The following is a 14,068-nucleotide window of genomic DNA, read 5'->3' on the forward strand; positions in this document are numbered from 1 at the left end:
AAAATTGACTTTACACAAGGAAATGTGTTGCTGAGCGTCATGTTTATGAGATGATGATTTTACACGTGAGGGTGGGGTCATTCGTCCTGGGCTGTACTACTGAGCCTTTGAAGACGGTTGTATAATATCCTCTGGAGGAGCTTTGTGAAGTCAGATAATGTCTTCAGGAGTCACTCTTGGCTTGGGCTTTGAAAACTACAATTTTTTTTCAGGAATTGTTATTTTTCCAGATTGCACTGATTTGCTTTGAGTTACGATGAGATGCTCGAGCCACGGTTAGTTACTCTAGGATGGCATTGGCTACGAAATGGTTCAAGCACCACAACTTCTAATTGTATCAGCTCATTTTCAGGTTCATATTTCTAATTTGTGTTACTACTAGAAAATATTTACATGCTTTAATGTTCAAAAAAGACATTGTTTTTGTCATACTGCGTACAGGTCTATTCACCTTCTGTCAGAAACACTCCAGCGTGTATGTCTTCTCCCTCCAGAAAAAGCCCAGTCTTCTCTGATTAGCTTGTGGAAAACCGTAGTATCTGTTCATACTGTCCGCTTGGAGGACGCGGTAGTGTTTTTACGTATTCATTTAGCCAGGAGGGTCCTATAGAGATTACAGATCTCTTCTCTCAGGGAGTTCTAGTCGGCAGCTTAAACTGTTTCTTAAAAAAAAAACAATTTCAGATCTTAGAACACACAGAGTACAAAGAGGCAACACAATGGAAATAGTGCAAGAAGAGCGTTATAACGGCCATACCAGCAACCTGAGTCGAGGATTAAGTAGAACAGCATAATATTTCCTTGAGGGCCGTTTGTAAAAGTCCTCGTCAAAGAAGAAGAAGAAGTCTGAAGTTAAGGATGGGCTGCAGCTCAGTCCATGCCCAGAGTGCATAACATCAGAAAGCCGTGTTACCCAGCTCACAGCGCACCCTGGGGACATTTAAAAGATCTGAATTGTAGATTTACTGTAAGTTGTTGATATGACGGGATATAATGTTTGATGTATAAGTGTGCCATTTGCCTTAATGACTTTGGCAATAAACAGCAACATACATTTTTCCTCCTCTGGTAAAGAGAGGACAATCCTGAAGATAAATCTTCTCATTTAACTGTCGGCAATTAAATAGATTTCCAAAAATGTTAAACGACAGGAGCTACAAGTTAGGACCTTTGAACCCTTTGTTGCTTCGATTTTAACCATTTATTTAAAAGTCTGTCTCTTCCAACTTTATGGAAGTGCAACACTAAATTGGTTGGACACTCCAAAAAAGAAAAAAGACGCAAAACAATATTCTCGTCTCAGCTGTATGATCATGTGTGAATGTAAATTTAAAAAAACAAGAGCTTTTGTTAAAATATATATATATATATTTTAAATCTGGACTGTTGCTGTCTGAGCAGTTGCTGTCTGAGCAGCAGATGGCAGCAGAGACTGAGCTCTCCTGGATCCGCCTGCTCACTGCTCGTCGCTGTCAAGTCATCTCACCCTGTTATTACCTTAAACACGGGTCCCCGCTGTGGCTGCAGTAATGAAGGCAGAATATGCATAAGGGGGGGGGGGGGGGGGGGGTGTACAGCTGCTGTGATGCTTCTAGAGGAGATCAGCACTGACGGTATAAGCATGCTCATTAATTACTCCCCGTCTCTGGTATGTTTACAGCAGATTAGGCTCTCACTCGCGTGCTCTCTGTGTGAGATCAGGACCTGGACCGTCTGTCGGCTGTTCCACACAATGACGGGCCCGTTTTCTATTTTTATCCTGTAAACACGAGAAGCGTTTTGAGTGTCTCAAGTTCACATTGGCTGGGTCACCGGAGAACCCCGGTCTTTGTATTTCCATCCACCCAGAAATCCCATTACGCCCGCGTGCCCTGCTGCATGTTTCATTACGGTGCATGTAAACCTACGCGCTTCGCGCATGCATAATGTGCGCTCATTCATCTTGATGCGTATCGGATGATGTGAGACGTATCTGCGTGTTTTTCCACACAAGCTCGCTCATTCAGTGTGTGTGGGGGTGTGTGTTCAGCACCAGCAGATGGGTCAACAGCAAGCCACTCGACTGGCCGTGTCAACAGTGGAAGGCTGGTAATGGGGTTTCTGTGAGCAGGTGTGCTCCGTGGTGCAGCAATTGAGCAGCACGAACCCAGGTAACTAAGCCTGACACGGGATGGGGTTCCACTGTGTGTGCAGTGTGATGCCAAGAAATATGTTTTAGCTTCTTTGTTAGGTAATATAATAACTGCACAAAGGATTTTACTAGAGCGTCGCCACAATGATAATAATCGCACATTATGTGGCATAATTATCTCTTTTCAAACACCTATGCCCTACTGCAAGTATATGCCTACAAGCAGTTTATCAAACCTATGTAAAGGCCCCGTCATTTTTTTATCTGCCCTTATTTCCACTACGACCTTGATGAGAGAGTGCAGTCGCTTTGCTGCTTGCTCTTGCCTCTGCACCTCTGCTAGCATTTTCTTGCATTTTCTTGCTTAAATTTGCCAGATATATCACATATATCTTGCCAGATATATCACATATATCACTCTTCAACGTTTGAGTGAAGACAAATCCGTCGGAAAGTCGTCGAGCTATTTGGATTGTTGGCTAATGCTAACTAGCAGCTAAGTTAAAGCTAAGTAGCAGCAAGATGCCTCCCTTCTACACGGATGACAAACTCCTACAGAAGATTGCAGTCTTGGAAACAAAAATCCACCGACTAGAAGTAAACGTGGAAGTAAATGGACTGCGTGGGAATGATACCACTTTACCATGGACTCAAAACACTGGACAAACGCAAGCTAAGACACAGCTAACTAGCATAACCAGGCCTACCAAGAAACAGGAGGAGAGAGCAGATCATGAATCTTCAAATGGTAGTCCTCCCTGGAACTCTGTCGGTGCAAAGCCGAAGAGAAAATATGTGGGAGGACGACTTACAGGCAGAGCCCAGCGCCCTGAGATTTGTGATGCGACTGACTGGCCTGCACTAGCACACGGGCAGAACTCCTCCTCAACCCCTGCACCCAGACGGCCAAAGCCAAGGACAGCTGAGAAAAGTAAAACCTGCAAAACACCTCCACAACAACCAAGCCTACAACTTCAAAACAGATTTGCTCCATTGTCGCAGGATCATAAATCTCCATCTGATGACCTGGATAAGCAGCTATCTCCTCAAAGCAGGGTAAGAACTGAGAGTCAATGTGAGAAAGGGCCACAGGCAAAGCTAGTGACTGGGCCTGAGACTCTGATTGTTGGTGACTATGCTGTAAAAGATGTCAGAAAACTGTGCAGCAAGAACACCAAAATACTCTGCTTTCCGAAAGATATGGTCTCTGACATGAGAGACAAAATGCTGGACATCGTGGCTGACTATCCCACAGCGAAAAACATCATCGTGCATACAGGAAGCTGTGATATTGTGAAACAACAGTCTGAAGTTCTAAAGCGAGACTTTATTGATCTGTTAAACACAGTCAGCTCTGTCAAGGCTGAGGTGTTTATCAGTGGCCCTCTTCCACCAGTCAGAGGAGGAGATGAAGGATTCAGCAGGCTGTTTGCACTGAACGAATGGCTGTCAACTGCATGTGCTGACCATTCAGTACATTTTATCAACAATTTCTACCTTTTCTGGGAGCGCAGACATCTTTTTGCAGCGCATGGAGTTAGCCTAAACAAGTCAGGGGTAAAACTGTTTACCTCAAACCTGTTTTTCTCCCTGCGTCACTCGTCTGTCCCTACTGTCAAGGACAAGATACAAGAGGAGTCTAAACAAGAGATAACCACACAGCATCGCCATGGAGACCTTACGGGAAGGATGCCCCCGCCTAACGACAGCCAAAAGGAGGAGTCTCCAACCTCATCATCAGGGACCGCCTCCGATCTCCCACTTTCCCCACCCTTCCTAGACGAGGAGTCTTTACCTCCCTCCCCAGCACCTACTTCGGGTCCATACTTTGGATCGCAAGCCTCTCTCACACTCTCCCCATCCTCCCCCCACCTGGAGTTCACTGACCACATGAAAGAGCTGGTCATTGCTGGAACCAAACACACTCCTCTCCCCACTCCTCGACGGTACTACAACCATCCTCTGTCTCCCCTAATAAATTGATATCTTCTGGGTCCAGGCTACAAGGCTAATGACACCAATGACTCTCTCCAGGAAAAGTCGGGGCCCTGTATGCAGCTAGCCGTCTCAATTCCTGTCCTGCAAGTTTATAGAAAAAGAAAGGTGAGGATGCGAAGAAACAATAGTAAACATGCTAACTTATCAAACTTAGCATACATTCCTCGTCAGCCTGTCCAAATAAATTGGGCAAAGAAAGCTTTAACCACATTAAACTTCGCTTTATTAAATGTCAGGTCTCTGTCAGGAAACACATTTTTAATCAATGATTTTATTATTAGGCACAAACTGGACAATTTGTTTTTAACTGAAACTTGGTTAAATCAAGATAACAGTGCAGCTGTTCTTATTGAATCAACACCTCACAACTTCAGTTTCATGAGTGAAACAAGAGCGCATAAGAAAGGAGGTGGAGTTGCTGTTTTATTTAATGATTCTCTTCAATGCAAGCAGATGTCCTTTGGTCATTTTAGTTATTTTGAATATGTGGCTCTGAATTCCACTCAAGCTTTATTCCTAAACATTTACAGACCGCCTAAATACTGTGCAACCTTCTTTGATGAGTTTACTGAACTGCTGTCTGTAATCTGTATTGATTTTGACTGTGTTGTTATTGTTGGTGATTTTAATATCCATGTTGATAATCCCCAAGACAGAGAGTCTATAGAACTATGTGGTGTCCTTGATAACTATGATCTGACTCAGCATGTGACAGGACCCACCCACAACAGGGGGCACACTCTGGACCTAATCATCACCAAAGGTGTAAACATTTCCAAGGTTGCTGTGACTGATGTTGCACTCTCTGATCATTTCTGTGTTTTCTTTGAGAGTGCAATCTCCTTGCACACAAATGTCCAAACCAAGGTTGTGACAAAGCGTTACATCTCTGAAAACACCAGTGAACTATTTATTCAGAAGTTCTCCTCCACACCAGCCCTCTCTTGCCTCTCAGTCAATGAGCTTGTAGATGGCTTCTACAAAACTAATCTCCAGGTTCACTGTGACATCTATAAAGAGAGACTTCGCAATTATAATTTGGAACTTAGAAATGCAAGGCAGTCATTCTTCTCTGACATCATAACCAAAAACAAGAACAATACACGCGCCTTATTTGCTACCGTCGACAGGCTAACAAACCCTCCAGTGTCGGTAGCTGCTGAGCTCCAATCCACCTGGGCATGCAATCAATTTGCCTCCTTTTTTACTGACAAAATTCAGAAAATTAGACAAGCAGTCAGTGCCTCCACACCAACCACAGGATATGTGTTGTCCCGATCTCTGAATAACATCCATTCAAATATCATGACACAATTTCATTCAATCGACCGTAGAAGCCTAGAAGACATGATACAACATCTGAAGTCATCCTCCTGCTGCTTGGATATTCTACCAACACACTTTTTCAAAAATATTTCAAACTGCATGACCACTGATCTTTTACAAATTGTAAACACATCCCTTCTCTCAGGTGTCTTCCCACAAGCCCTAAAAACTGCAGTTATTAAACCACTCCTAAAGAAGGTTAGTTTAGACTCCGCAACGATGAAAAATTATAGGCCAATATCAAACCTCCCATTTTTAAGTAAAATAATTGAAAAAGCGGTTTTCCAACAGCTGACCAACTTCTTGACCGTAAATAACTGCTTTGATGTTTTCCAGTCAGGCTTTCGACAGCACCACAGCACTGAAACTGCTCTTGTTAAGGTTTTCAACGACATCCACTTAAACATAGACAATGGCAGAAGTTCAGTCTTAGTGTTACTAGATCTCAGTGCTGCATTCGACACGGTCGACCATGCCATACTCCTAGAAAGACTAAAAATCTGGGTGGGACTCTCTGGCACAGCACTTAACTGGTTTGAATCCTACTTGAAGGGCCGAGAATACTTTGTGTCTGTAGCTGATTACACATCAGAGCTGACTAAAATGACATGTGGTGTTCTGTAAATAAAATATACATTCATTCAATGTTAAACACAGCTTATACGCGGATATGTGAGTTCTAGTACACGAAGGTCAAAAACGCCAGGTGGGGCACTCTCGCACTCGCCTGAACAAAGTGGAAATTACTAGAACTCTGAAGGATAGCTTTTGCCCCAGTTAAATGTCACATAGTCTTACAGAGAACCAGTCTCAACTGCCTGCTCCATCTTAGAGATAGAAAGAGGCGCCCTTGCATATCTAGCGCCTAGCTTATCTAGTTGGCCGAACATAACAATATGCGGCTGAATCAACATCTCACACACTGACGTTCCAGAGAAGGCGGATCCCGGACGTGAGCCAGTGTGGGCGGAGATGCTCAGTGCTCCATCAGGCCATTTGAATGCTAAAAACAAATCCGCCTCCTACTATTGCTTTGACCAATAGGCTCCAAAAGGAGGACCTAATATATGAACGCATGCGCACTCTGTCTAAGCGCCTTTTAGCTTTTCATTCGCTCCTACAGAGTGAACTTTTTAGGTCCGTGCACGTTTAACTGCTGGACATAATACTTCTGTCACAAATAAACCTTATTGCTTGAATTGAGCTAAACGCCTCGACCTAAGTCTGTTCACCTGAGTTTTCTCCTCAACATGAGATTTATTCTCAACATGGTAGCAGAGTTTGGCTTTAACGATCAGTAGGAGAGACATCTCGTGACGGACTTTTTCTTCTGTCAACAGACAAAACAACAGGTGTTTTCCCGAGAGGCTGGGGATTCCGGCTGACAATCGGAGCCATTCTTATCATCTCGGGAAACTGATCAAAGCAGCTGCAATCAAAAGGTAAGAGCAGAGCCTATTTAAATGAAATCTGCAGAATTGTATGTAGGAAAAACCAAATTGAATTGATCAGGAGTACCGGGGGTGAGTAAAGAATTGCGTTGACTACATTTTTAAAGATAAATTGACGAAGCATTGTGACAGGATTGTTATGACAGCAGTGGGGGTTTTTTAGCATAGAATGTACATGTGTGTGAGTGGATCTAACAGAAATTAAGGATTGTAAGTTCTATAAACTGGCATCGTGTTCACCGTGTAAGTTTTGATAACTGTTCGGAGGTTACACAGCCGTGGCGAAAGCTTCGGTTCGCTGACCAATGACGGTCTGAAAGACTGAATTCCGGGCCACACTGTTGGTTTATGCGAAGTTGCAAACTGAGGTTTGGATCGAGTATATAGGAATTGTTGTTGAAATACGCTGATGTGAAAAGTAGTGTGTCTGGAGACTGCAAAACGCCATTTCCTAAAGGGGACCACGTTCATGCAATGTTGTACACTGTAAAATGAAGATCCATCCAGAGAATTTTAATTGAGAAGAATAAATTGATGAGGTCAAATTGAGGTAATTGATGAGGTTTGTGTACCAGTATTGCAGAAGTGGCAGTGTATGGGTTTGCATGCAGCATAGATGATCTCAGGGAGACATCGATTCAATTGTAGCACAAGATATCGCCACTTTCTTAGGAACCGTGCTCGCACAAGGCGTACACTGTAAACAAAAAGGTCAATAGACCTTTCCTGACGAGGTCTGTGTGCGATTATTTGTGGAATCACGGCTGTGTGTGGTCGATTGAGTGCTGGGTAATGTCTCAGGGAGACACAGGTCGGAATTCAGAGAATGCACAAGAATCCGCCATTTCCTTAGGGACCGTGTTCGCACAAGGCGTACACTGTAAACAAAAAGGTCAATAGACCTTTCCTGACGAGGTCTGTGTGCGATTATTTGTGGAATCACGGCTGTGTATGGTCGGTTGAGTGTTGAGTAATGCCTATTAGGTATCCATTTCCTTCGGGACCGTGCTCGTGAAAACGCTATAAGAGCAGATCTATATGTGATTTGTGCGTATTTCAGCGACGGCAGTGTATGGTGTCAATCTGGTATGGATGTGAGTGACTGTGTGAAGCGTACAGGTGTTAGAGAGTACATGTGTAGTTGTAAAGTTGTAGTGTTTTTCACCAGGTTGGTGTGCTTCTCAGAGATTGACGGTCAGTGGAGCAGAGCACACGCATAAGACACAAACTTTGCACTCAAACACAGAACCACAAAACACTAGGATAGAAGAGGAAAGCTGAGGGTTAATATATGTGTGAGTTTTACTGGTAGAGTTACAAAGAATACAGATTTATTGGAAATTGTGTTCCATAGGAACCGTGAACAGAGTTAGGAGCGAAGACACAGCAGGCAAAGGCACAGAGGCAAGGGAGTGAACATCTTAGATAAGAAAGACAGCTGCAGCCAAAACAGGGAGAGATAACAACTAGGACAGAGGGCACAAGAACATTTGACAGGAGCTTTGGCTCCCTCTGGTGGTACTTCAGGAACTGCACAAGAACATTTGACAGGAGCTTTGGCTCCCTCTGTGGGTGCTTCAGGAACTGCAAGAAGAACATTTGAGAGGAGCTTTGGCTCCATCTGGTGGACATTCGGGAGTACTGCATCCAAACATTTTATATTGAAAAATTTGAAATTTGAAATTTGAAATTTGAAATTTGAGAAAAAAAAAGAAAAAAAAAGGAATTTTGAAAAAAAAAGATTGGAATTGAAAAAGATTGATTGAAAAAAAAAAAATTGAACTGAAAAAGAAAAGAACAACACAAGAAGACATGGCTGGAGCTGTGGCTCCATCTGGTGGCTACTCAGGAGCACTGCGTGCAAAACTGAAAGAAGCTGTAACAGATACAAGAGGCAAGACTGCATGGAAGAGAGACAAGATTCATTGGGATAACTGCATGAAACGATGGACAAAGGAGGGCTGGTGGTGGGCGGCCAGTCCACTACCTCCATCGATCAACGACCTCCTGCTCTTTACCAACGATTTGACAAAACGAGTGGCCTACGCACAGACTGCAGAGAGAAATCAAACGACAAATCAAACCAAGCGATGGGGGTTCGCTAACCCACTGAAGCAAGCCCGCAAAGACAGAGAAGAGGAACAGCGAGTGGCAATGATGGCACTAGGAACGGCCATGACGGATCGGATACAGGTGGACATGCCGACCGGAAAAGAACAAACCAGGCCCCATCAGGCACTCGACATCACCCCCCTCGACATCACCCCTACCACTCAAGCCCCGGTAGGTCTGGAAAAGACTGCACAGGAACCGGGCCAGGCATCTCTGGCCTCGGCCCCTCCCCCGCCCTCAACTGGCCTGTCTCCAGCACTTCCTCTGGTACCTCCCCCCCAGTATCACCTTCGGTCCCATGGCCCGCCCCCCAAAGCCAGAAAAAGAGGAGCACCTGGAAAAAGGGGAGCATCCTATTTCTGCTACAACTGTGGGAAACCGGGACACTTCGCAAGAGACTGCATGTCAGCACTGCAGCAAACACAGAGAGGAAGAGGACAATACTCCAGAGGAGGAGGCGGACATGGCTATGACGGACAAAGACCACAGCAAGGGGCCCATCAGGCTCCTTGGGACAAGGGACATGGTCTCCAAGGCGGGGCCCATGCCACACAGGACGCGATCTGATGACTCGCCTCAATCTGATCATCTGGATGAACCAAGACGGTGTCCATGTCTCGTCCAACCCACCAACTAGTACGTTGTCCATGCCAGTACGCATTCTCTCCCTTGCTCCCATTACAGAGACAGTGTCCCCCACAGACGAAGAAGTTTTCTGGCTACGCTGTCTTCAAACTGGCCCCCAGACCCCTGCCATCCAATATTGGTTCAACATTCTCAAACCAAAAAATCACTCAGCTTTTCCCCTGGACCACGTCCACTGCACTCATGTCCCCAGACTACTCCCTACCGTTCCACCTTGATGTTTCCGAAAGAGACAGCCTACTCAATGCTGTACTCTTCCAGAAAAAGGGGGGTGAGAGACAGGTACTGATGTATCACACATCAAAACTTGACACTGTGGAAAATCTCATATTGTCATGGGCCATCCACTGGAAGCCAACATCCGCCCTGAGCTCACAATCGAGCACATCAAAGAACATCAAAAGAAAGCAGGACCTTAGGAATGGTCCGAATGGACACGAAAAGGAGCCTCAAAAGACAAAGAAGGTCTGTGGAGAGCCCACGACGGCAGAGTGGTTGCCTCAGCAGAACTGTGTGCAGCACTCCTACCAGGGGCCCACGGACCTACACACGAGGGAAAGAAACGGACATTGGACAATTTGAAACAACTATGGTGGCATCCGCACATGGAAGCGATATCTTTCCTCTTCTGCGATGAATGTCAAATTTGTGGAAATCACAACCCAAGAAAACCATTCAAGACACCGATGGGATCTTATCCCGTGCCCTCTGCCTGTTTCCAAGACATCAGCATAGATTATACAGATATGGGACTAGAGAACAGAGTGCAGGGAAAGAGGTACATCTTGGTAATGGTAGACAGATTTTCAAGATGGGTGGAAGCAATTCCCACCAAGAGAGAAGACGCGCAGACAGTTGTAAGGTGGCTGCAGACAGAACTGATTCCCCGTTACGGAGTGCCGAGATGCATCCGCTCTGATAACGGATCACACTTTAGCAACACCATGCTCGCACAGGTAGAGCAATCTCTGGGAATCACACACCGATTCGGGTCAGTCTATCGCCCGCAATCTCAGGGCCTGGTGGAACGAGCGAATCAGGCCCTTGAGAATTGCGGCAGTGTATGGTTGATTGCGTGCAGCGTAATGTCTCAGGGAGACATCAATTATTGTTTCAATGTATGTTTTAAATCTCCTTTACTTTTTACGACTGAATTTTATTTCTTACACTGTTTCTTTAATTGTTTTTAAATCTCCTTTTCTTTTGCCTCATGTTTTGATGCTTTTAATGGTTTTATGTGAAGCACTTTGAATTACCTTGTTGTTGAAATGTGCTATACAAATAAACTTGCCTTGCCTTAAGGCCAAAATTGCCAAAGTTTGCGCGGGCTCCAAATTAACATGGGTTGAGGCCCTGCCCCTGGCCCTTATGGCCATGAGGTCCGGAAAAGGGGGAGAAACACATCTCTCCCCACACGAGATCATGACTGGCCGGCCGATGCCAGGTCCACCCAGAGATGGAGGTCATATGCCACCTCTGGATGTACAGCAGATTGAAATGTCTGACTATATGAGTGCCCTAACTTCTCTTGCTGAAGCTCTCTCCAAGCAGATCGAGAGGACTCGAGCAGTACCTGAAGCAGCGGCAGCTGGAAAGCAGATACAAGTAGGTGATTGGGTCAGGGTCAAGGTTCACAAGCGCAAGTGGACTGACCCCAGGTGGACTGGGCCGTACGAGGTGAAGGAGGTTACTTCACACTCGGTCCAGGTCAAGGGCAAATCAGGCGCCCCTTGGCACCACCTGACACATTGTGTCCCAGCACCGGTACCAACCAGAACACTAGGAGAAATTCGCACTAATTTGGAAAATGCATCAGGAACTTAGACGCTGTCTAGGGGACCCTTATGCAAACCCCGCCGACCGAGGTCGGCAGCGCTTCACCTGGGAAAGGGTGGGATGTGGGAAGAAAACTATAATGGGGGTGGGAATGGGCATACTAGTTGCCTTACTGATCTGGGGATTAGAAACCAAGTATCAGACACACCAGCACCCATCTCATTCAACTGCCCCTCTTCCCTCTCCATCCCCGAATCAGACACACACCCGAACTAGACATAGCACCCCACCAGTTTCCGATCCAGACGATTCAGATGATAGGGACCTAAACCTCGAGTTACAGCCATTGAATGAGTAGTTCCAAAACATAGAAGTTCACACCTAGCAGGTGTGAAAAGGGGGATTTGTAAATAAAATATACATTCATTCAATGTTAAACACAGCTTATACGCGGATATGTGAGTTCTAGTACACGAAGGTCAAAAACGCCAGGTGGGGCACTCTCGCACTCGCCTGAACAAAGTGGAAATTACTAGAACTCTGAAGGATAGCTTTTGCCCCAGTTAAATGTCACATAGTCTTACAGAGAACCAGTCTCAACTGCCTGCTCCATCTTAGAGATAGAAAGAGGCGCCCTTGCATATCTAGCGCCTAGCTTATCTAGTTGGCCGAACATAACAATATGCGGCTGAATCAACATCTCACACACTGACGTTCCAGAGAAGGCGGATCCCGGACGTGAGCCAGTGTGGGCGGAGATGCTCAGTGCTCCATCAGGCCATTTGAATGCTAAAAACAAATCCGCCTCCTACTATTGCTTTGACCAATAGGCTCCAAAAGGAGGACCTAATATATGAACGCATGCGCACTCTGTCTAAGCGCCTTTTAGCTTTTCATTCGCTCCTACAGAGTGAACTTTTTAGGTCCGTGCACGTTTAACTGCTGGACATAATACTTCTGTCACAAATAAACCTTATTGCTTGAATTGAGCTAAACGCCTCGACCTAAGTCTGTTCACCTGAGTTTTCTCCTCAACATGAGATTTATTCTCAACAGTTCCCCAAGGTTCAATACTGGGGCCTCTTCTGTTCAACATCTACATGCTTCCACTAGCTCAGATTATGGAAAACAACAAAGTGTGTTATCATAATTATGCAGACGACACACAAATCTACATAACTATGTCACCAGGGGACTATAATCCCATACAAGGGCTGGGTAACTGCATTGAACAAATCAACAACTGGATGTGCCAGAATTTTCTTCAATTAAACAAAGATAAAACAGAAGTAATTGTTTTTGGTACCAAGGAAGAACAATTGAAAATCACCGCTCAGCTTCAGTCACTGATGTTAAAACCCACAAACCAAGCCAGAAATCTAGGTGTAGTTATGGATTCAGACCTCAACCTGAACAGCCATATCAAGACAATTACAAAATCAGCCTCCTATCACCTGAAGAATATATCAAGGATTAGAGGATTTATGTCTCAACAGGATTTGGAAAAACTTGTCCACTCATTTATCTTCAGCAGACTGGATTACTGTAACGGTGTGTTTACAGGTCTCTGTAAAAAGTCCGTCAGAAAGCTGCAGCTCGAGTCCTCACTAAGACCAGGAGGGTGGATCACATCACTCCAGTTCTGAGGTCTTTGCACTGGCTTCCTGTCCAACAAAGAATTGACTTTAAAATCCTGCTGTTGGTTTACAAAGCACTGAATGGTTTAGGGCCAAAATACATCTCTGATCTGCTGCTACCTTATGAACCATCCCGACCCCTCAGGTCGTCTGGGACCGGTCTACTTTCTGTTCCCAGAGTCAGAACTAAACATGGAGAAGCAGCGTTCAGTTTTTCTGCTCCACATATCTGGAACAAAGTCCCAGAAAGCTGCAGGTCTGCTGAGACCCTCAGCTCATTTAAATCAAGATTGAAGACCTTTCTGTTTGCTGCTGCCTTTAATTGAACCACATTCAATTCATATATTAATCAATTTCTGCATTTTACTACTGAATTTTATTTCTTACACTGTTTCTTTAATTGTTTTTAAATCTCCTTTTCTTTTGCCTTATGTTTTGATGCTTTTAATAGTTTTATGTGAAGCACTTTGAATTACCTTGTTGTTGAAATGTGCTATACAAATAAACTTGCCTTGCCTTGCCTTATTTAATTATCCTATATGCCCATATTGTGGTTGAAGAATCAGGATGCGGGCTTGTGTACGGCTACACCTTCATGAGCCAGTGGACATTTTATGAGCAGCAAAGCCAAATGCTCCAAATTCTTTTGATTAAAAGAAACAATTTTTAAAATGTTCTGTCTTTGTTTGTGTCTCTTGGGCAGCTTTGCTTTTCTAATTGTCTTGTGGCGATCTGTGCCATGAAAGAAAAATAAAGCTTGAAGTCAAGCAACATGGTCTGCAGCTTGATTTAAAGCTCGGGGAAGCGGACAAGACTCCAGAATGAAATGTGTTTTCACGCAACAGAGGAGCTGTGTTTGTCATTTAAAAGCTCCCCAGCCAATGCCTTCATTTGGACTGTGCCGACCAACAGACCGATAACAGAGCATAGCTCTGATTATCACATTTTAATGTACTGTAAGGACTGTGCTGTGGTACACATTTGACTCCAAA

The sequence above is a fragment of the Melanostigma gelatinosum genome (genome assembly GCF_949748355.1).
Source record: "Melanostigma gelatinosum genome assembly, chromosome: 15".
NCBI lineage: Eukaryota > Metazoa > Chordata > Actinopteri > Perciformes > Zoarcidae > Melanostigma > Melanostigma gelatinosum.